Source organism: Coturnix japonica, chromosome Z (genome assembly GCF_001577835.2).
Source record: "Coturnix japonica isolate 7356 chromosome Z, Coturnix japonica 2.1, whole genome shotgun sequence".
Lineage (NCBI taxonomy): Eukaryota > Metazoa > Chordata > Aves > Galliformes > Phasianidae > Coturnix > Coturnix japonica.
Window position 1 is genome coordinate 5580060 of NC_029547.1, and position 25127 is coordinate 5605186.

The 25127-nt window shown below is 37.4% G+C and overlaps 1 long non-coding RNA gene across 1 annotated transcript in view; it reads right to left on the reverse strand.

Moving 5' to 3' along the window:
- Window positions 1-4893: 4893 nt before the first annotated feature.
- Window positions 4894-25127, reverse strand: part of LOC107305733 — a 97724-nt gene continuing 77490 nt past the window's right edge. The window contains exon 4 of the long non-coding RNA XR_001551880.2: window positions 4894-6414. This is a non-coding gene — a long non-coding RNA (uncharacterized LOC107305733). The remainder of the gene's footprint in view (window positions 6415-25127) is intronic.

Consider the following 25127-nt stretch of genomic DNA (forward strand, 5'->3'; position numbering starts at 1 on the left):
AAAGAAAACAACGAAAGAAAGAAAGAAAATCATCTTGGCAATACATTAAAATGAGAGTGTCAGGCCCATGTGTTGAATATATTCTGGCACCACTATTATCCTCACTAATGATGTTTCCATGAAAATATAAAGATCAAGGAAAGAAAAAGGAATAACAACAACATCTTTCATTGTGTTGCTGTGTGTCTGATAAAGTCATTAGGGAAAACAAGAAAATGGCTTTTTGATGCTGATGCTGCATAAACATGTTTTCTGAAGGAAAATGTTTTCACATTATCTTAAGAGGTGAAAAAGAGGAGAGTTTAAATTCCCAGGCCTGCCACACCGAGGGGTGATTTCCTTTAGCACCCTTTATAAAGGGTGAATGGCTTGGGTAAATGACAATAGACGCGTATAGTGGGAAAAGATAATCCTCTATGTAGAAGCACAGAACGAGGAAGGGTAGGAAAAACAGTTTGTGGAAGGAGGTACAGTCGTCTAGTCAGCTGAGAATTTCACCTGTAATGATTATTTAAGCAAGAAAGACTATCTTAACAGCAGGATGAAGGTATAGCTGAGAACTTGCTTCCATTCCTGTGATACATGTGTTCCTCTGCTGAGAAAGGCTACTATGTTCCAGACCAGACTTACCATTTCCACATGGTGACTATATACAGGCATTATATGCAGGCTAAGATCTGAGGTTCCTGGGATGGGCAACAGCCAAGAATGCTTTGTGCTCTCAAAACAAGTCCTCAGACACACTGACTGAACCCAAAGGATGCAACTGGGACCGAACACCCTGCAACTCACTCTTTCTGTATGTGGCCTGAGTTCAGACCTTTTTGGTCAGTGTATATACATCATTCATAATCTGGGAAGAAAACTCTAGCTCCAGTGTGGTGTCAGATATGCTTTGAGTTTAATCTACAAAGTAGAAGAAGGAAAATAAGCATCCCGGTGACTAGTGTGTTAAAAGCCACAACACTCCAATTATTTAAGGCTCCCTCTGTTATATATATATGATTTCATTCTGTTACAGAAACCAGTGTGGTCTTTGAAATATGGAATAAATTTGATTAATATTTTCTCTGTACAGATTTGTTATTGTTGTTCAGGGGTGGTTATTTGATGCATGTACTGCAAAAAAAGAGCATCTAGGTGTACCTCTGTACAATGAAATCTCATCATTTCCCAGTTTTGACTCCATAATCTGCATGCTCAGTATATCGTAGAGGTGATAGCTAAATCCTGTAACATAGTGAAGCACTTCTCTTACATTACATTAGGTCATACCATATAATTATATAGGTGTGCCACTACCAATACTACATCTTATTTGCTTAGAGCTCTCTTGGATATTCTTTGGACTGCACTAGTAGTCCTGGAAATCCATACTGAGAAATGTGACAGATTTTAGAGTTTATTATCAGTCTTAGATTCTCCATAGAAACCAAAATGCAAAATGCACATGTACGCACATTTACACACACAAAATAAGAAGAACCTGATGAACGTTAGTCTTCATATCTCAGCAAGTTGGCCTAATTCTTCTACACTGAGTAACCTTAAGGGCAAGGAAAAAAACCCCAGCTATCAAAGCATTGGTGCGCCAATTAAACTCAACTAGAAACCTTTTGTTTGGCTGAGAGAATGAGATGTGGATGGGGTGAGATTGAAGGAACTCTTTCAGGGGATCCTAAAAGTGTTGATCTCATTAACTTTTCCATGAGAGAAAGAAGTTTTCAGTGTTATGTTATCTGATGTCCACAGTCCATGCCAAAAGTAACCTCTTTGCCACCTGCAGCTAACAGGATCTTTAGATCTTTGAAGGCACAAATTAGCTCTGTCACATTATAGGAGCTTTTGGAACAACTTTTCTTTTAAATGCGTTTTACTTTTTCCTTTTTTTTTTTTTTTTTTTTTTTTTTTTTTTTTTTTTTTTTTTCCTTTTCCAAATCAAGGCTTTACATTTTTTTTTTTTTCCTTTACCTTTAGCCCCTTTCCATTGCCTCCTTTTTTTTTTTTTTTTTTCTTTTTTTCCTTCAACCTCATTTTGGAGAACTGGCTCAGATCTGTAATGGGTTTTCCTGCTGGATGGTTTTATAATTGGGACTGCAGAGTTCTAAAAGCATGCCAGATGTGTCGTCATCAAACAGCAAAGCCCTCATTAGAGCCCAAGTTGTAAGTGTATGTGTATGTTTTCAGACGAACTTTCCCACTAATGGCTAGTAGGTGTCCAAGAGCAAAGATCATTGTCTCTTTTGTAGCTGGCCTTTAAATAAAGGATTTCACCTTCTAAAGTGAAATATTTCCCTTTGTCCCACTGTGTTCGCCATTGTAATAGAACTTGTCGATATCATATCACTTCTGAAGTGGTGCTTGATGTGACAAGAATCTACTCTCCAAATGCTAATTGTCCTTAGGTTTTATTATTAATGCAGAATGTAGGCTGCTTTTTCTGTCTTTTTCTTTCTGTTTGTTTGTTTGTTTGTTTGTTTGCTTGCTTTTAACTTGTAAGTATTTCTTTGATTCCTCAGCATGACACAGCATCTTCCTTTGTATGGCTAACCTGTAGAATTTATGTACAAAAAATGAATATAATTTTATTTAATCTTTTATAAAAGAGATGGAGATGTACCTTTAGCTGTGTGACATGACAATGACTGAATCTGGATTTTGCATCAAATTCAAGGTTCATTTATGTTAGTTTATGAATAAGGAAGTAAGAACAATTCTTAGGGAAATGAGTATAGTTCTGCTATGCTATCCTTTGGAAATACTATATATATATACTATATACTATATATATAACAAAAATATTTTTAAAAAGTATTAAAAAAGTATTTTTATGTACAAAAATATTTTTGTACAATAATCTTTAACATATATATTTTATATGTTTAAGTTTATATGTTATTTTATATGTTTATATGTTAAATATACAAAAATATTTTTAGATGAAATGTATTTAAGTGTTCTATCCCTAAAGAGAACCCATGCAGTGATATTACTACTTTACTTTTAGTATGATTTAGAGATATTTAAATTTAGTTACCAGGATGTCTCTACAGATCTTCTTTCATTAAAAATAAAAAAAAAATTAAAAATTGAAAAAATTTAAAAAATTAAAAAAAGCTTGCCAAAACAGCATGCTTGTGGATAATCTATCAAATCTAATAAAATTTCATTGTCAAGAAATCTGAGAAAATTATTCTGGTGATCTTGTAATGGAAAAGAATCTTAAGATATTTCTATTTAATTCAGCTTTTTTGTATCATTTTAAAACAACATATGATGTATTAAATTTAATACAAATATTGCAGTGAATTGTTTCGAATCAAAATCATTACTTTTGTATTATTTCTGACGCTCATTCTCCAGTAAATTTTGTACTTGTTCTATCATTATTCCTCAGTTAGAAGGAATGAAAACTATTGAAAGAATTCCCATAAATTCCTATGAAACAAAAAGCTCATTTCTAGACATGTTTTATTTGTTTGTTTGTTTGTTTGTTTGTTTTCCATATGCTTTTTAAATTAGATTGGTCAAAATGTGAGTGGAAAATTTTCTTTGAACCATGGAATCTTTAAATTTTTTGAGTTGAAAGGGACCTTTAAAGGTCATCTGATCCAAACCCCTGCAATGAATAGAAGCATCTACAGATAGATAAGATTGCTTAAACCCTGCTCAGCCTGACCTTGGCTGTCTCCGAGCATGGGGCATCAGCACCTCTGTGGGCAGCCTCTACCAATGCATCTCTACCCTGACTGTAAATAAATAAATAAATAAATAAATAATAGTAAAAAATTTTATATCTCCTCTAAATCTCCCCTCTTTTAGTTTGGAACCATTGCTCTATCAAAATAGAATCTGTTTCCCTCCTTCTTATAGCCCCCTTTAGATACTGACAGCACACTCTCAAGTCTCCCCAGAGCTTTCATTTTTCCAGACTGAGTAGCTCTTTCAGCCTGTCCTCATATGGAGGCATTTCATCACTCAAATTATCACTCAAATTGCTTCTCTTCTGGATGCACTTCTACAGGTCCACATCTCTCTGGTTCTGAGGACTGCATATCTAGATGCAGTACTCCAGATAAGGGAAGGGGAGGAGAAGTGGAAAGTGAAGGGAAGGCAAAGGAGAGGAAAAAGAGAGAGAATAAGAGGGAAGAGAAAGGAGAGAGAAAATAGAGGTAAGGGAAAGCAGATGGAAAGCAGAGGGAAGGGAATAGGAAGGAAAAGGGGTAAATTTTGATGGTGCAGGTGGTTTAACACTGCAACTTATTATCCTGAGAAATTTTTGATCCATAATCAAAACCACTCTGGATAGGATTCAGAACTTTTCCATGGGTGACCCTGCTTTGAACAGGGTTAGTTTGGGCTTCTAAACTTCCAACCTCAGAAATCTGTTATTCTGAGAAGCTTCCAGGTGAGTAGGAGCTTATGATACCAATTTGTTTCCTATTTCAGACACAGGTTAAGGGTTTGGGCAGGGGATAAACAGACCACCATAATATGCTCTGGAGTGTCATTAATCCCCAGTTCATAAATGTTAATGACTTGCCTGCTCATGGCTAATCCAGACAGAGGAAAACAGTTCTGAGATTAGAAGATAAATCCTTACCTTCAGGGCAAGCCCAAAGGACTCTGAAGCATTTGGGAAAATGACATGTTAACATCAGCACCAATTCTACATCAAGATGCACCAGCACAGATTTATGTTCCTGAGAGGCATCCAATTTATCACATGATCTGTGCTGCAAGATCCCACTTAGCATAGGTTTTCCACAAAAGTTCAAGACAGAATAAGCTTGAGAATGTAAAGACAAAAAGCATTACAAGCAAATCCGGGAAGTATAATGACAGATATCTGCTCATTTTAAATCCTTTCACTTGTTCCTTTATCAACATGAACCATGTCCTTACAGTCCCTCAGACAGATCTTCATACGGATCAGGACAGGTTGGAAGACAGCTAGGTTTTATAACCTTCACTAAGAACTTTACTAATTGAAAAACACAACTATTTATAGTAAACAGATGTGAAACTACTCATATCTGAATACACATTTAAATAATACATTTATCTGAGTCATTTTAACAAAGAAAAGTAAGAATTCTTAACAGTTTATGCAGGTAGGCAGAAAAAGAAAGTCAAGGAGAGAGTTCAGATTGATGTACACTCATTCTGTAGTTATGTTTGTGTACATATTTTTGTGTATATGTATACAAACACATGCAAATACATACAAGTGTGCACATATATGCACATAGAGAAATAAGTGCCCTGTAAGCATTTCAAAATAACTGTAGTTAATGTCTACTCAGACAATTAGTCTGAGCATGTTTGAGCATTAGGAATAGGGCTTCTCATCAGTTTTTTATTTTATATTCTCTCACTGCTGTCTAAAAGAGGATTGCTTTGTTGGAACAAAGAGTGCAATATAAGAAAACACCACAGTAAAACAAAGATACCCCCAAAAATTTAAATATCTCATCCCAAGATGGGCATTAGTTTCCTGCTCTGCAAAAGTAGGGAAATATACTGTGATAATAAAAGTACAAGGAGTCAAATTATTGTGCAAATGGCTATATCTTCAGTATTTTTATCCATACAATGTTCATTCAACATTCACGATACCACACTGAACTGTTTCTTCTTTTGGACTGCAACTAATGCCAATGTATTTTTATTTATTATATCAGATCTCCTGCAGAAGCAAGAATATTGAGGAATGAGAAACATCTAGAGATCTAGAGATATTTCTTATTTACCAAAAGAAATTGGAAAGACAGAGGCTATTTTCTGATAAATGCCAAAAACTGTTCATTTACTGATTTCCAAAGAGCTTTGTAGATGCATATTTCCAGTATTACAAACTTGCTGTGTCCCATTACAATATGTTAGTCCACTTAATATTTTGTTTTTATTGTTTTAAGTAAGAAAAGCTTGTCAGATATAAGGTGAAAGATTTGTCAAAAATTTAAATAAAAAAAAGAACCGGTAACTATTGATTATTCAAATATTTAAATTGTATTTTATTTTAGAACATGCTTTTAATTATTACAGTCAGAACTCCTACTCATTTATATATTACGATATTTATGTGAAGGAAGATCACAGAATCACAGTACTCTAGGAGTTGGAAAGGACATTTGGAGATGTCCTAAGTCAATGCCCTGCTAAGCAGGTTCCATAGAGTAGGCTGCACGTGACAGAATCCAGATGGGTTTTGACTGTCTCCAGAAAATAAGATTTCATGACTTCTTTGACCAGCTTGCTGCAGTGCTCTGTATGCCTCCAAGAAACAAAGGTTTTTTCTTGTGTTCTTTCCGAACTTCCTGTGATCCAGATTGCGTCCACCACTGCTTATGTTGTTAGTGGCCCCTTGAAACCATTTAGATATTTCATCGAATCATAGAGTCACAGAATGTCCTGAGTGGAAAACAACAACAATGATCAATTAGTTTTAACTCCCCTGCTATGTGCAGGGTTACCACCACTAGACCAGGCTGCCCAGAACTACATCCAGCCTGGCCTTGAATGCCTCCAGGGATGGAACATCCATAGCCTCCTTGGGCAGCCTGTTCCAGTGTGTCACCACCCTCTGAGTGAAAATCCTCCTAATATCTAACCTTAACCTCCCCTGCCTCAGTTTAAAACTATTCCCCCTTGTTCTATCACTATCCACCCTTGTAAACAACTGTTAACCCTCCTGTTTATACACTCCTTTCAAGTACTGGAAGCCTACAGTGAGTTCTCCCAGATACTTTTCTTCAAGACAAACAAGCCCAGTTCCCTCAGCCTCTCCTCATAGGAGAGGTGCTCCAGCCCTCTGATGATCTTAGTGGCCCTGCTCTGGATAAAATACCAAATTTCTAGAAGGATAACACTACTGCTATATTACTAAAAGAAAAGGAAACAAGGAGAAAAACAAAAAAAAGAAAAGAAAATGAAAATAAATTATATAAGTTACATGTTAATTGTGATTAAGACAACAAAATTTGACAATACATTATTATTATTATTATTATTATTATTATTTTATTATTATTATTATTATTATTATTATTATAAATTAAGAATATAATCAAAACCAACAAAAAAGTACCTTATGAAAAATATGTCCCTTAAAGCAAACCTAGTTTCATTTCTGGAGTTGCTTACAAGTTGCTTGGTGAAAGTAATTCTGCTACTATGCTATACATTATAGTATTCCTTACTTCAGCACACCATTTTGATTAAATATGTTCTCTTCCCAGTACCAATAAAGCACACACAATTCTCACTACTAGCTTGAGAGTTGGTTAACTGACAGCTTTGAAAAAGAAATGTTATCAACAGAGAATCACCAGTGAATATGAGAGGTTTGAAGAAAGGCTTAACACTCATCAACATTTTAAACAGGGAGCTGGAAGGGAATATAAAATCATTATTGATAAAACTTGCAGATGACAAAATATTTATCCTTCCATTAGCTGAGAAAGAGATAAAGATGTTATTCAAGAAGACATAGAAAAGAATCTAGATTGCTTGGTAAACTGGTCCAAGGTTTACCAAGCCCCATGATATTTTGTTTTGCTGTTTGGCTCTCTAAATGCAGTTATATGTATGGGATATAATAAAAGAACCATGCTCCTTAGATGCAGAATGAACCACGGGATACTGGAAATTGAAGACTTTGAATAGAATTCAGGTGGCATTATGGAAATAAGCATAAGGTTCCCTTTAAGAGCGGCATGCTTAGAAGAGCTCATGCAATCCCAGGTTGAATAAATAGGGAAGAACTGGGAAGAAGTGAAGCAGACATTTTATTTCAGCATTCAATGCTCATAGGACTGATACTAGAATATAATTGTGGCATCTGCATGAATAAAAATAAGGAGTTTATTAAAAAAAATGAGCTGGGTGCAGAAAAGAGCCATGGAAATGATTTCAGGTCCAGAGAAAATGCTTCACAAAGAGAGACTTAAAGAGCGCAATCTGTTTAGCCTATTAAAATGAAGACTGAGAGGTGACTGCAGTACGGCGTATCAGTACCTTCACAGGGGAAAAACGCTGGGTATTAATGGGCTCTTTAATCTAGCGGGGAAAGGCACATCAAGAACTAATGGCTGGGAGCTGAAGCCAGACAAATTCAAATTAGAAATTAGGCACAACGGAGGAGATGATTAACCAGCAGCACAAACTACTGAGGGAAACACTGTATTCTCCATCACTTCATATCTCCAACATCAGAAAAGACTTTTTTTTTCAGATGTCTTTAGGTCGAAGTTTTATTTTTCAAAGAAAAGGCACAGCTCAGCACAGGTCTGTGTGTGGTTGATGTGACTGGGGCCAGAGGCTTTCTCCAACATGGTGACCCAGAGCTGAGTGAACACCGCTGGTGCAGTGATGACTTGGAGCTAATGAATCCTGGCCCCTTATTGGCCTTAGACCCAATAGCCTTGTTTTTGTACTTTCCCATATCTTTTTCTTTGAAGCACCCTATAGAAATACATTTTCAGGTGACTGAGATATTCTGTGACCCTAAAGAGAAACAATACTAGCATGGAGTTAAGAATTTGCTTTCAAGATTCACAGACAACACTCTTTGAACTTTAAGCACAAATATCATGTATGTACATACTTGTATATGTATACATAATGGGTGTATGTGTATATAGAATTTTTTGTACAGTTAAGCAAGCAACTGAGAACTAGGTTTCTTTTTTTCTTTAATGAAAGGTAGAGATAAATGGAAAAAAAAAAAAAAAGCAAACAAGTGAAACAAGAAAAGGAATCACAGAATTGTAGGGTTTGGAAGGGACCTCTAGAGATCATTGTGTCCAACCTCCCTGCCAAAGCAGGCTCCTTACACCATGTCGCACAGGTAGGCATCCAGGCAGGTTTTGAATATCTCCAGAGAAGGAGACTCCACCACCTTCCTGGGCAGCCTGCTCCGTCACCCTCACTATAAAGAAGTTCTTCCGCACATTCGTGCGGAACTTCCTATGCTGTAGTTTCATCCCATTACCCCTAGTCCTGTCCCAGACCAGGACAGAGAACCAATAGGATTGTTTTGATTAATGTAATGGAAAGTGGTCAGGTTTGATTAGCTTCAAAACACATTTTTTTTAGTTTGTGGATTTATTTTTTTCTTTTGCTTTTTAAAGCGCATCTCAGTGGCCAGATTTGGTGTTTTCAGAGTAGATCCTTATACTGAATTTCTGAGGAGATCTGATATCTGTTTTTTAACAAAGAGAATAGAAGGAAGAAGAAATTAGCAAATAGCTAATTCAAACTTACACGTGTTTCATTGTCTGTATTTAAAGAATAAACATGCTCCTGCTCAAACGTTACTTATAAATTCATTGTATTTGTGATTTAGTCCAGCTGTTTAATTAGTTTTTTTTAGGAATGTTAATTGTTTATGGTTACCATTCCAATGAAAGATAGTATTTATTGCACTTTAGATTTGTGGACAAGCAAGCTCTAAATGAATCTGACCTCTTCCTCTTTTTTTCCCCCTTTTAATTTATGAGAAGAATCCTGTTTGCACAATAGCATTTTATGAGAAATAATACCTTTCACCATTTTTTTTTTCCTGGTGTCCGTGGTAAGCCATTTGAAACAGGTGATATCAAAAATATTTAAACAAACAAACAAACAAACAAAAAAAGATAAACATCAGATTATGATGGGAATATAATTATGTCTGGAGTCTCCAGTTTGGTCCTGTGCACCACCTGTGCATTAAACTTGTAAAATGCAATGGTGGCACTGAACAGCTTATACTAAGAGTAGGATTTGTAATTGTTAGACGTTTTTCAAAGGCCAGCAAATATTAGAAGAAAAAAAAAAAAAAATCTATGATGTAGGAGAGTTTGGATCAGGACTCCAATGGGAATTTACTACAAGCTTTGTTCTTGTGAAAAGATTTTGTGCCACGTGAAGCACCAGGAATATATTTTGAAAGGACTGAAGCTTAGACTGAAGAGCACAGTAAAATAAATAAACAAACGAACAAAAAATAAATAAATAAATAAATAGAGAAAGGGTGATAAATTTTGTCAATAAAATAAATGAGTTAAGACAATCAGAAATATTATTTTACAAAGCTGAATTTTGTATGATGGCAGCAGTCAGAACAAGCAGAACATCTACTGTGAAGTATAACTTGGGTATTTCAGGCTAGGAAAATGTCTTCTCTTTGGGATTTTGCAGCTTCGGAACATATCACACAGTAGACGGGAGGAATCCCCATCTATGGATACTTTCAAGATCAGGTAGATTAAGCCATTTCTGGCTTAAAATAGTGCTGGAAGCTGTCTTACTTCAAATAGGCAACTGAACTGCAGACATCAAAAATGTCTCATAAACATTGCTTTTTATAGTTTTGAAAGTATCTAAGTGATTTCAATATTCAGTGTATTGCTACTTGTTTTAAAATAAATTCATTAATCAACGTCAAGTAAGAGGTCTGATAAGAAATCCACAAAAACTCTATAAACCCTCTTAATTCAGTGCTCCTCGCTATTTTCCTTTATAGGAAGCATCAATCTCTTTTTCCTGAATGATTGCTAATCTGAATTTACAAGAAATTTCTAACACCAGTTTAAAAGCTTTTTACACGTTTGCTTTTATTTTATTTTTATGAAAAAAAAATATAATCTGACTAAAAATAAACCTTTAGTGTCAATTTTATTATGATATCACATTCTGACATATTTGAGATTGAAGCATTATGGGTTTCTATTTCCAAAATATCATTTTCTGTAATTCCCTCAAAAGAATAAACCTCTCCTTCCTGCTGTGTCTTGAAATGAAAGAAAAAGTTTCACTTTTTAATTTGAATATTTTCTTCAATCTTCAGCTTGCACTACTTCTCATTTTCTGTATGCATATGTGTATGAAAATAAATAAAAATAATGAAAACAGTTTCACACTGGCACTTCTTTCTGCTTTCCATCTCTGTGGTTTCCCATTTAAACCTTCAGGTTAAAAATAAATAAATAAATAAATAAATAAAAATGAAATAATGGATATTCTTGCTCTTTTTTTTTTTTTTTTTTTCAATCCACTGCTGATTTTATTCATCCAAAATACAATATACTTCCTTAGACTTTTCCAAGGCTAAGTTCTTTACCAAGCTGACTTGAAATATGACCTTAAAGTATTCATCTTAAAAAAAAGTAAAATAAAAAAATGGCGGTACGTTACCAGTGCCACCTTTCAAAATATGTAGATGTAGAATGCTTAGTAATATAATTTATGCCAGTAGGACTCTCTTAAATATAGTGCTTTTGTGTCAATTTACACCACTGTTGCTGGGCTCTGGATAACAACCTTGTCTATATTTATGGTTTACACAGTCCCTGTGGGTGTATGTAATTCTTACAGTTGAATAAAAATAGCAGATCCCTGCTTAAAGGACCTTATCATCATAGATCCTTAATTACAACTATGTTAAAGCAACCTCCATTGCAGCCCACAAGCCAAAGTAACAATAAATAAAAGGTGCGGTAAAGTGACTAGCTTCTTCCAAAAGGAAATGTCAACCTGCACATGGAAATGTCACCAGTGCAATAATATTTCCTGCTTCAGCACAGAGCACTGAGCAGGAACAGAGCAGAAAGAAGTGCTGGTACCTTTGAAAAGGGTGAGCTTGGCGAGAAGCTGTGAGCAGACAGAGTCGTCTGTCCTCTGGCAAAGGAGAAGCTTCTAGGATGTTGCCCAGAGCTATCTCAGGAGAAACTGGACTGCAGACTTTGGGAGGGTTGTTGTAATAAGACTACGGTTTTGACATCAGTGCCCCTTTTAGGAGCTATTTATTTTAGTTTATGCCATGCACACTCTTCTCTAGAAACCACAGAGATTATTTTCTGCTCAGATGAGTTCATGTTTCTGCAGAAAATGCCTCAGTTCTGTCAATCAAGAGGGAGTAGACTTGCAAGAAATTCACATCCTTCTGGTTTAGGTGGTGTCTTATGGCTCTGCCTGACAGAGTAAGAACATATTGACAGAAGCCAGGTACCTTGTAGTGGAAACCTTGCACACACACACACAAAAATAATTTTTAAAAAAGCTGTAAACTCAATTTTCCTGCAGGCCGTGAGGATATTTGCAGTATTTTTTTCCTTCACAGAACACTGTCTGTATCTTCTGCAAGTTCTCTAGCGCCCGCCCCCCCAAAAAAAAGCTGTGAGTTTGATTTTGCTCAGGGTCCAGTGTGATTTTTACCAGCTTCTATCTACAAGGACTTTGAACACAACTCTGGGTTTATAGTAGAAGACTCTTCCAAGCCTCTCTGCTTTTCCCTTTTACCCATGGGACTTCAGATCTCAGATCCTTTGTTATTTTTATCATAGAAAGAGATCTCCTTGCTTTATAAGTTGAATTTGAAAGACCATACCTGATGCACCTCAATGAACTTCACGATTATCTTGGATCTAAAAGCAGCTTGGTGTAGTACTACCCATGTACAGACCACTTAAAACACTTATGTATTACCAACATCCGTTAACAGTTTTAACTGCTAGAATCCTAAACCAGAAAAAAAAAAAAAAAAAGATTAAAAAAAAAAACCAAAAAAAAACCTTAATTTTCTCAACAAAGGTAAAACTGCCACTATTGCACTTTGTATCTTTTCAATTTAAGAAGTGCTTTGGGATCATTCTGGGAGAAAAGCTCGATACTGTATAACACATTAGCTGGTAAAGCAAGAACAGAAAAAATAAAGAAGAAAAAAATAAAAATAAATAAATAAATAGAAAAGACCCGTTGGTCATAAACAAGCTGTGTGCAATTTGTCATATGCAATCTATGCACTGGATCTTATTCAGTACAGCAAGATGTGGTGGTTTGTTTTATACTGATGGGTACTGCTGCCAGAGATTCCATTCCAGTATAGATGTTTATAATACACATCGTGTGTCAGTCTCTTCAGTCAGTCATTGGTAATAGAGTTTGAAAGGCATATAGTGACAGTATAAATGCATATGGTATTATGTGAGTATTTTGTTAGAAGGCTGATGGGCCTTGGCTGCTTAGGATGCTACATGGACTCCCATGTTACCTGCATTTTTACCAATTCAATCTCACAAACTGATAATACTAGGGACTAGTCATATTGGACTCCTTTATCATATGTGGAGAAAAACCCAGAGGGCAATTTATCTGACCTGCCTTTGACCTTTATTTTAGAATGGGATGAACTGTTCTCTGTATATCTCTCCATTGACTATAAAAACAAGCCTCAGGCGATTAGCTCAACAGTTAAGAGCTCAATTCAATTGCTTAAACATACAGGCCCTGGGCTATTTTGGCTGACATCTGACTTCTGGGCTCAGCATCTCTTTGATCCTATGTCATATCTGCCAGCCCCATTTTGCTGTTTCAGATATTCTAGAACACCTTGAGTGTCACTAGATACTTGTGCATGAGCAGAAAGGCCTATGGCTTATCTAGGTTAAGCTGGTTAAGCTTAGAGTCTGATGGATATTTTCAGTAGACTATGAGTAGGAGATCAGGAGATGGGTACCATTTTGGAGTGTGCCACATTGGGTATCCAGATACTGATACAAAAAGGTAGGCATTTCCCTGGAGTCTTGTGCTGTACAAGTGATCGCCACGTGGATGTCATCAGCACTCAAGGACACTTCAAGTGTTGTTGGATTTCTATTTCCAGGCAACTGACTCAAGCTTCTGGACATCTAAATTTAGGTACTTGCATATGATCTAGGTGTCTAGGCTTGGCGAGCAATTGGTTGACCAGATATAGACATTTGTTTCGTCTCTTTCTAAACCACTAATTGTATTGACTAGACCTGTACTCTCTATAATGATATCTCGAGCATTTATCTCACACACACAGACATCTAAAATTAGATGCCTTAAACCCAGAGCCAAATTACACCACTAACTTTTAGATTCCTAATTAAGATAAATTAGTTGAAAACTACATGATCTTTGTACCATTTCTGAGTCTTCTTATGATTTAATCTACCTTTAATTGGAAAAGGTATGTGATGACCATAATGCTTTTTTTCTTTTGATGAATCACAGGTATTGAAAAATCAGGAAAAATTCCTGGGCTATTCAGGTTTTAAAGACAAGAAAATGAACAAACAAACAAACAAAAAAAGCAAAAACAAAACAGAACAACAACAACAAAAAAACAACAGCAGTTGCAGACACTTAGAGATTTGTTTTGTCATTCTGAATGTTCATGGAATATCAGGTAATATTTCAAAACATGGTTTGTTCTGTTGCTACATCATCAGCGATCCAGTGACAGAAGTAATTAAGATAGAATTACAGAAGTGGCAAAAGTACCAAAAGTGGCACATGTGGTCCACTCAGCTACCAGTTCCAGACATATTCTTCAGATGAGTATTTGGAAAATCTTATGATGAGAGTTTCATGCCAACAGCTATTTGTACTACTGAATTTGAACAACAGAATCAAGTCTTGCACACACTGTAAGAAAATGTAATTTCCATCTCTCTGCATTTGTCTGTGAGGACTATGTCCAGCTGAAAATGTTTGCTAATGCTTTTGCATTATTATGATTTAAGAAATACCAGAACATTTGTTTCCTTATTAAATAAAGAAAGTAAAAAGAGTTGACTACCGTCTAAAGGTATCATTCCAATTGACAGAGTTAATGGCCACATGGAGACCTCTCACAAAACAAGACAATTAGCTAAGGTTTTTTTGTTGTGTTTTTGTTGTTTTTGTTGTTTGTTTGTTGTTGTTGTTTCTTTGATATAGGCTATAATCCCATTTCAAAATGCTCTTTGAATAATGGAGAGGTAGGAGGGTTTTTGTGTTCAGGAATTATTATATGAAGACTCTCTGTATATTGGACCTGGCTGCGTTCTAATGCCTCAGGCCAGGCAATTCATGTTTGTCCTGTACCTTCTGCATTTAGGCATCATTAAACCTTGCAGCAAGGTTTGCGTGTCTCTGAGCTTAGACAATCCCTTGAAAGCATCTTCTTAGAACTGAAGGTTTTAAGTTCATTCTAAGTCCCATTTGGACACTAAAATAAACACTCTGGACTACATCTGAAGTTCTTTGCTCAAGGTCATATGAGAAGAGTTCAACAGAGTTTGGAAATAAGCCCAGATCTCTGTTTAACTCTGGCCAGAGATTCATCCATTTTCATTCCATAGTGGTATAATAGGGATTTGGAAAACTGATCTAAAACCTTGAAAACTGAATAGGTATCAAAATACTTCTTTATCCATTTGGAAAATTCCACAGATTTCTGTAGAAGAATATATTCTATACTCTTTACAATAAGAAATATAATTGTTAAAAACCCTTAGAAATTTCTCATTACTTGCTAAATAAGTTCTGCTTTCTCATAAATATTGTAAAGAAACATGCAGAGGGTTAAAAGTGACAGCTCAGTGGTCTGGAATTAAATCTGTTGTAGGTATATAATTTAGTGTGACGTTAATTGGGTAGTGGGGGAGCATAAATGAGGAAAACAATGTGTGTGCACAGGAATTTTTTCTTAAAGAAGGAACACTGAAAATGCCACCCTCAGCAATCCAAAATCAAAGGGAAATAAATAGATAGATATAGATAGATAGATAGATAGATAGATAGATAGATAGATAGATAGATAGATAGATAGATAGATAAATAGAATGACCCACTGCACAAAGCAGAAGAAAGCCAAACAACTTTATCTCATTTCTTCAGGAAGAATTTTAAATTAATTGTCAGGAATGTAGATTTTCAGCTGAAACAGATCAGCTTAGTTCTGAAGTTATAGGGTTCAGATTTTTTATTGAGTTACTTGTTTCTAAGATGTTGCAAATCAGCTCATCCTTAATAATTCTATGTTCTATCTGATCAGGGGCAAATACAAGACAACTTTATGTATATCAGATGGAAGTTTTACATGGGAAAACAACTGCTGACAGGTTGGTACTTAAATGAGACAGGTGAAGGAGTCTGCATAGGCAATAATCAGATATTCAGATATATCTTAGCATGACATTTCAAGGGACAAATTGTAACACACTATGTCATGAGTCATCCAATATGTGACATCATTATTATTAGTGTGACTTTATTATAAAAGACTACAGGACATTTTGAAATACTTCAGTACTTGTTACAAATAAGTGTTGGTATAGATTCAGGAACTGTGAGCATAATAACTTCTTAGGGGATCCCAGGCTCTCTTGTTCTCCTGTTTCTGGTTCCTTGATGGTATTAGGTTCATACTTTTTAATTTTTATTTTTCCTACCCACAGTCCTGTTTTCATGCAATCTTTATTATAACCTTTAGCTCACCTGACCATCCATATCATAAAAATTATATCCACTCACAAGTTTTATCATTGTCACTATAGTCATTCTTCATTTTCAGTTTCCTGTATAGCAAGTTTAGCTTTCCACAGAAGATTACTTCACTTATTCATATTTGCTTGCATTAGTGTGCTCCTGTGGCAATAATCAAATAAGTTAATCAGCACGTGATTACGATTCAGTTGCTGGGAGTCCACATATAACCTGTCTGAGGTGTTGCTGATATGCCAGGAACGTCTCTCAATATTTTTGGCAGTCAGCGCTCTTTAATTTTCTCATTCTGTTTCACACCCACTAGATCACAGAATCATAGAATGGCTTGGATTGGAAGGGACTTCAAAGATTGTCAGGTTCCAACCCTCTTGACAGAGATAGGGTTGCCAGCCACTTGATCAAATCAGGTTGCCCAGAGCTCTATCCATCCAACACCTCCTGGGGCAGGGCATCCACAAACTCTCTGGCAGCCTGTTCCAACACCTTATCGTCTTCTCAGTGAAAACTTCCCCTGACATCGAATCTAAATCTTCCCTCCTTTAGTTTAAAACCATGTGGCCTTCTCCTACCATTATCTACCCATTCTTCCCACTTCCTCCAGCCATATCCCTACCCCCTTAATGTGGGGAATCCCAGCAGAGTGGGAAGTAGTTGGGAACTGACAGCTTGGGTGGAAAAACAGAACAACACAAAAGCCCACCACTGAAATGATTAAGCCTTGAGCCTTGACAGTCTGGGCTCTGCTCCGTCAGAGCTCTGCTCAGTTCTTTTCTTGGATCTCTTTTTGTTTGTGTGAGCGTGGATGAGACCCCGGAGTGCTTCTGTGGGCCACCTCCCCCCTAATCCCCGGCAGACACAAGGATCTTCTGCACCTGATCCTACCTCATTTTAAGTGTTAGATTTGCTTTTTGTCTGTTGTTGTTTGTTTGTTGTTGTTTGTTTGTTGTTTTTAGTTTTTTTTTTTCCCTGCAGCTTTTTGAATTGTGGAAGCAGCCCCATCCAGCCTCCCCTCCCTCCCCCCCTCCTCCCCCCTGTTGATTTCCCTCCTGTTTATAATCTCCCTTTAAATACTGGAAGGCCATAATGAGGTCTCCCAGGAACCTTTCCTTCTTTGGACTGAACAGGCCAGCTCCTTCAACTTGTCTTGATAACAGAGGTGCTCCAGCCCTCTGATAATCTTTGTGGTTTTTCTCTAGACAGCATACAGAGAAACCACCCACTCCTCTGCCCTGATGGCCCCCTCTCTTCCAAGCCAGTGATAACTGATATTGACTTGCATGCCTCTGATGCATGAATAAGAGTTGGAAAAGTGGGATGTTATAGAAATTGAAATGTCAATAGGAACATATGAGGAACTAGGAATAACAGCAAGACAACTGGTGACACATATCCAAGTCTCCTTTTGTGTCAAAAACCTTATTCTGGTCACCTACATCAAGAACACTAACAAAGCTTGAACTTTAATGGAAAAGAAGTACAGAAATGTTCCCAGTATTGCCCAACACTCACATCTAGTTAACTGGATCCCTGTTCTGCAAGAAACAAAAAGCCACAGAACGTGGAATTTGCCACTGCAAAAGAACAGAAGCCAATGCCATAAGTCTCTTCTGCTCTAATTGTTTGTTATTCTGGGTTTAGAACAGGGGTTGGTGGGCAGATTATGTTTTTCACTCTCTCTCAATTTCTCATTCTGTGTTGCTTTTTTTTCCCTAACCATTACACGTAGGATGTTCTGGTTTGAGTATTTAGTCAGGTATTCAGCCACTGGCATGGAAGATGAAGTCATTTCACCTATCTTCTGTGCCTCTGGGTTCTTTCGTGACTGTTATGATATTATTTCATAATAAACATTCCTAATATCTACTGCAGTGGGACCTCTCTCTTGTGGGGTTATTAAATGCTGCTACAATGCAGGCACTAAGTGTGCCTTCAGTTAGGCACAGATAATCTTGCACTAAGAAGTAAGAAAAAGAATATATTCAGTGCCCTACTGTATTAATTTGCACATTGCAGTTTTGGAGATTAGTTTCAAATGATTTTGAATTGCAAATCCAACTCTCCTTTAATTATGATTATGACCTCTACTTTGTGGCACACAGTTCAATCTATACAACCATAGCCTATGGTAAATTACTATAATGGTGCTGTAAATGGTACACCTTAACACAGAACCTTGCCCTGTATCTGTAGACAAAGATACTCATGCACACACACGTTTTGACTTGCAACAACCTCCTAATAATACAGATTTATTCTGCTTTGGTTATGCTTTTTTGGCTTCCTTTCTCTCTCCAGATAGGGCAGAAAGGACTCAGTGACTTGCTGAAAGAAATTTGTAGAGTATGTTAATTTCTGTGGAACTTAGGCGGCCTCATAACTCTTAGAGATTAATAAGAATCTGGGAAGTATCTATCTCCTGGTGATGCTTTCATTTGCGCAGTAATAAAGCTCGCCTTTCTTGTTTAATAAAAACAATGAGGAAACAAATGGGTGTGCAGGCATTGGAACTTTTGAGAAATTAATTCAAAAGCACGGAGGAAAGTTTTTTATCATGCTGTAAGCACCCGAAAGGTGAAAATTAGTCTTCCCTGGAGTTTTTACCCTCTGCATGCCTTATCTCTAAGTTACACCAAACTTAACGCAGCTCCTGAGGTGCTAAGTGTATCCTGGAAAGTTCATTATCCTGAAAGAATAAGAGTGGTGCTCCAGCACTCTGATCATTTTTGTGGTCCTCTTCCAGGAACATTTCACTGAGACCACTGAGACCATCAGAGGCCAGAAGAGTTCTTTGTGGGGACTGAAATGTTTAGCATCTTTCTCAATCAAGTCTCATGTCCATGAACAGAGATGTGCGTATTCACCTTCTTTGCTTTCCCAGAAGAATGATTTTCCAGATGAGTATTATATCTTCATCCACATGAAATTTTAGTGGATATTTTTAACTTCAGTGACATTTTTTATTATTATTTTTTTCTTTTCCTTTCTTTTCTTCTTTTTCTTTTATTTAATGTATTTTGTATGTATGTTTCTTTTAGAGAGATGGCAGTGATTTTCACTGGCTTCTTTCTTTGTCCTCCCTCCCAGAAGACAGTCCTCCTCTTCACTTTAAGCACACAAGCAGGAATTTGATAAAAGCAGGATCCTGGCAGCAGGCAGAGGGCCAGAGGCTGAACACCCATCTCCCGCCCAGCTCCCAGCCTCCTTGCAGCTCCAGCTGCCAGGGAGGCACAAACCCAAGTAGCTTAACATCCCCGCATCTCCTGCAACTCTGGCTGCCAGAGAGCTGGAGCAGAGTGAGAACTTGTAAAAACAAATTCCTTATCCCCCCAAAAAAGAACTTTGGAAGTTCTTTTTTTCTTTTCTTTTCTTTTTTTTTCTTTTTTTTTTTTTTTTTTCCTTTGAGGCATAGGGAGTTAAGAAGAACTATCTCAAAACCGTGTTCTCCTTACATACACTTCAATAAACTTTGCATATTAAATGATTTTCACTACTCAATCTATAGAGAAGATGAATGTGTTGCAGATCTTCATCAAATACTACTCTGTATTTATACCTAGCTATCTACATGTTCAGTTCTCAATTTTCTTCCTTCTAGTAGATATGCTTCTATGGTCTTCAGAAGAATGTGCACCTCTAACAACCAGAGACACACCAGGGATTGTCTAAGACTTTCTGGCCACCAGTTGCCTTTACAGAACTCTGACATTCTGTTTTTCCTTTGCTCTGCTTGAGTTGAGAACATTCAGAATTCTTTATACAGATAGGAACACAACTGCAAACAGAAAATGCTGTCTTTCTTTAATTCTGCTTTGGATTTGAGACTATGCAGAGGTGTGGGTCAGGATGTTATATTTGTAAGCACATTACAGTGGACTTCTTTTGGCCCTGACTGTAACCTTTATTTAATAAAAATGCATTCTAGCTACAGGCTGTGAGTTCTTGTGACTGCTAACTATAAGAACCTTTGCATTGCAATAAAGCACAGAGGAAACACTATGATAGATAGCACAGCTTTTGTTCTCTCCCTCCTATATTCTTGTGCTTTGAAACAAAAGCTTTATCTTAAGAAGGAAGCAGTTTGGAACTTAAATCAGTTTTTCTTTAATCAAGGCCACTTTTAAAATATTCTTAAATAAAATACTACTTTAAAAGGGTAATTTTACATGAAGTGGGAGAGGGATAGCATAAGAACCTACATTATATCAGACTGAATTAGTTTTTCACACTATGAGATGTAAACAAATCTATTTAATTAGAACACCTTGTTCTTATTACAACTAGAGTAATTTTTTATGAAGACAGAGAGGAAAAAAATAGTCCTGGCAGCAAAATTCTGCAGTATTACAGAAAAGATCTAAATTGCTGTTGTTTTTTTTCCACCTCACATTTTAGTTATCTATTATTTTTCATTCCTTATTGTTATTTGAAATGGGATCTGAAAGCAAATCTGCTAGGCATCACAAAGATGACATCTGAACTCAGTATTCATACATTCCAGAAGATCAGCTTTGATGTGAAACCCTTCCTTTCTACCTTGTCAGTGGAGACAACAAAGGTGTTTTTTGGGGTCCCCAAAACAACTGGTCCCTGAGAGAATTTGTTCAGGTAATGCATAAGAAGACCAAGTCTCTACCTTCTCTATCTCCTACCTACATTAAGACCATGAGATTTCCATGCTTGCCCACCTTTATTGCAGTCTGTTTCATCATTATGCCATCTGTGTCACCCAGAGACAGGAAAGAATTTCATCTCATCTCTGCTTCTGTTTTTACTCCTTTATAAGGCAAAATTAAATCTAGAGCAGCAACAGGAGGAAAAACTGAAGCTGTGTGTTCAAAGGCTCTATTCAAACCCATGAACTCTAAGATCACTTTTCTCTCTCCTCTCTAGTAGCTGTGCAAGGAGCCCACTTGGCTACACTCGCCCATTAGTTACAACAGAAAGGTAGCACAAAGTCCTGAATTGACAACCTGCCATCTAAATCTAGGTAACATGCCGTGCTAAAATGCTGTACACTGATGTGCAGCAAGATCCAAGGTGAAGTTTCCATTTGTTTCTGAATCCTAATCCATCTAGTTCTGCATCTGCATTTGAAAATACGTGGTTTCCAGGCCACATTCATCCAAAGCCTCCAATGGGGAGAAGAAATACAGAAATAGTGTCTGAAGATATTATTACAAATGCCAGAGAATCACAGGCAACTATTAAACATCACTATGGGGTGTCCTTCTCCTCCTCTGATATAATAACCATTCTGTTCCATCAGACAGAACTTGAAAGAGATTCCTTAAAGGCAGAATAGTGGAAATGTCTCATGTTGGGACCTGGGGAGAAAGAAGGTGGAAATTCACTTCCTGAACAGTAGACTTTCCAAAGCAAAGTTCTCTGGAAGTGTCGCAGGGCCTTATGAATAGCAGTCCCACAGCTGTATGCATGAAATTGGGCTCCTCCTGAGACAATCTCATGGTTTTAATGCCAGCCTGTCTGCACAGTAAGTAGACTATCCATGCTTCATACTGTGGTTCTGATTAGTGGTGGACAGCATTAACATTTTTCAAAAGAGTGGATGATAATTTCAAATACAGACCAGAACTGTTATCTCAGCTTGGTAAAGTGCAATCAGACCTCCCATTTTTATCAGAATTGTCTTGTCATTTCAATCAGATCCCTGAGGACTTTCTTGTGCCCTGTATTTTTGTAGAATCATAGAACCACTGAGGTTTGACTATGATCACATAGTCTAGGAGACAGAAAGGAGACCTCATTGGGGACTGCGACCCCCTTGTGAGTTGCAGCAGAGGGGCAGACACTGACCTACTCTCTCTGACAAGCGTTAGAACTTGGGAATGGCATGAAGCTGTAATGGGGAGATTCAGGTTGGATATCAGAAAAAGGTTCTTCACTAAGATAGTGGTTGAGCACTGGAACAGGCACCAGGGAAGTGGTCGTGGCACCAAGCTTGCCAGTGTTCAAGAAGCATCTGGATAATGCTCTCACTCTGATTTCTGAATGGTCCTGTGTGAAGCCAGGGGTTGGACTCAACAATCCTTGTGGACCGCTTCTAACCTTCAACTCATCATTACCATGACTACTAAGCAATGTTCCTCAGCGCCACATCTACACATTCCTTAAACACTTCCAGGGTTGGTGACTCTACCATCTCCCTTGGCAGCCTGTGCCATTTCCTCATCCCTCTTTCTGAGAAGAAATTTTTTTGTAATACCCAACCTGAATTTTACCTTGTACAACTTGAGGCCATCACCTCTCATTCTATCACAGTTCTCTGGAAAAAGAGGCTGAGACCCACCTCACCACAACCTCCTTTTAGGTAGATATAGAGAGTAATAAAATCTTCCCTGATCCTCCTCTTCTCCAGACTGTACAATCCCAGTTCCCTCAGCTGCTCCTCATAGGACTTGTGCTCCAGATCCTTCACAGCTTCATTGGCCTTCTCTGAATGTGCTCCACAGATTAAGTGTCTTTTTTGTAGTGAGGAGCCAAAAACTGAGCACAGTAGTTGAGGTGTGGCCATACCCCTGCCAAGTACAGAAGGTGGATCACCTCCCTGCTTCTGCTGATTACACAGTTTCTGAAACAAGACAGGTTGTCATTGGACTCCTTGGCCACCTGGGCACATTCCTTATGTTCAGCTGGCTGACAGGTAATACTCCCACATAAAAAGCATGCATTTTTCAGCCTTTTCTTCCCAAATTATGATCCTCTAAACTCATCCACTGGTAGAAGACTATGAAGAACAGCAGTAATCCAACCTAGTTGCTGTATGGAACTTTACAGTGCATTAGAAAAAGTATGTCTTCATCCTGCGATGAAATGCTTATTAGTTCTTGTTACACTAGACAATCATGCTACTGCCCAGTGCAAGAAGTCTGTGGAAGTAGATTAAATATCTGTTTAGCAATCAGGATATTGGAATAATGTTTCTTTGTATCCTGGAGCTGATATATTTCTTGCTATTCTCCTTCCCTTTATCCTGCCCATTTATTTATGTGACCAGCTCTTCAAAGTAATCTGTTTTATTTCATACTGATCACCAATAGACCCCAGTACCACCTTGAGAAGTCTAGATAAAATCATTGCTGAGGTAATAACAATCACACTGAAAACAAAATGCCAGTATTTTTGTATCATGATGCCTGCTTTATATTCCTCCATCTTTATCCCCTACATTAGCAATGCCTAGAAGCAAAACAAAAAACAATATTAAATGTTATTAATGACTTTTAAATAAGAGCTTGTGTGAGAGATTAATAGGATCTAGCTAATAAATATATCTCGGATGCTGGTGCGACACGTTTAGGTAAACTGTCAGTGATGCTTGGGCTCAAAAGGTTCCATCTGGAGAAGCAGACAAGCAGCACACAATGGCACACCTGTACAAGCTCTCCTCCTCACTCCTGCCCAGAACCTACAGATCACTTTCTCAATCCTCTGATCTACTGTACTGAGTGCAAATTTCTCTCCTCTCTCATTCCTATCCCTCTTATGGTCTATTCCATACTCCAGCTACTTCATACTCCCCCCAAATATGGTGTCCATTATTCTATCTGATACGCCGTTGTTCCTGTCTCTTTCATCAGATACATATGCAGAGAGAGAAACCACAGCACTGCTTACATGCATAAAAGACAAAATGCACATACAGGTATGAATGCACATTACAATGAAATTTTCAAACAACACATTATACTCAACTTCAATCCCAATAGAAACTGAAACAATGTAGGCTTATGGTGAAATCTGGGACCTAAAAGGCATGGGTATTTTAACAGTGTCACATCAGAAGATGACAATAATCTCAGCAGAAAACTGCTGTCCCTATATTGGATCCTTCTAGCTAGTGTTCCCTTTCCAAGATCTTGAAAGGTAAACAAATGCTGTTACATCCATTTCACAGGCTCCTATCTGTGAAACTCATGGGCCAAAATGTTGATTCATTTTCCAGATTTACAAAAGAAACTCATGGCCCAGCAGACACATTAAGTCAGGTCTTTTTCTGCAATTTACTCTTCTCTCGTGTATCCAACCTTTATCCCATGCCACCTCTTCTACTTTAACAGAGTTCCTGAAACCTCTTATTGGCCCTTAACTAGCCACACAGACAGTGAACTCACTTCTGCACTGCCTCCAAGGAAGAAAATTTCATTTCTTATAATCACAGCAAGAAATAAAACCAAAATCTGAACAAAAACAATGGCTGTTTCCAACTGTGATGTGCCAAATACTTTCCTGAGGCTGGTATCAACTCCCTCCATGTAAGCAAGCTCTTTTGCAGACAATTGTCTATGCATAGTGAAAAGGCAGAGAACAGAGCCAGGGCTGTCTGTCACTAAGATGAATAGACAGATGGCAGAGACAAAAACGGACACAGTTGGTCAGAGCCAGGGGTGCCATTTTTAAGGTCAAGCCTTCATCTTTCAGTAGCCAGGAGGAGGCCTGTGATGATGATGATGATGATGATGATGACAGTGGATTTGGAATGATAGTGCTATTTGGTTATCATGGCTTTTGCACAGGAGGTACCAATCTTAGCAGACGCAGGAGGAAAGCAATTGAGTTAGCCCTGCAGCAGCATCTGAGGATCTTCTTATCTGCATGGATGACTGTCTTTTTACCCACTGCACATCAGAGGTTAGATAATGAAACAAAAGATGTTTTCTTTCCTGGGGAAACAATGATTACTGTTTAGACATCACTGAATTTCTTACCATCTCTTGTTGGAAAGATTAATTGTCTATAACTCTATCAGGGATATATCTGCAAGCTTGAGCAATGCACTATAAAGAGTGAAACACTTCCCTAGTGCTCATCCAAGCATCACAGAT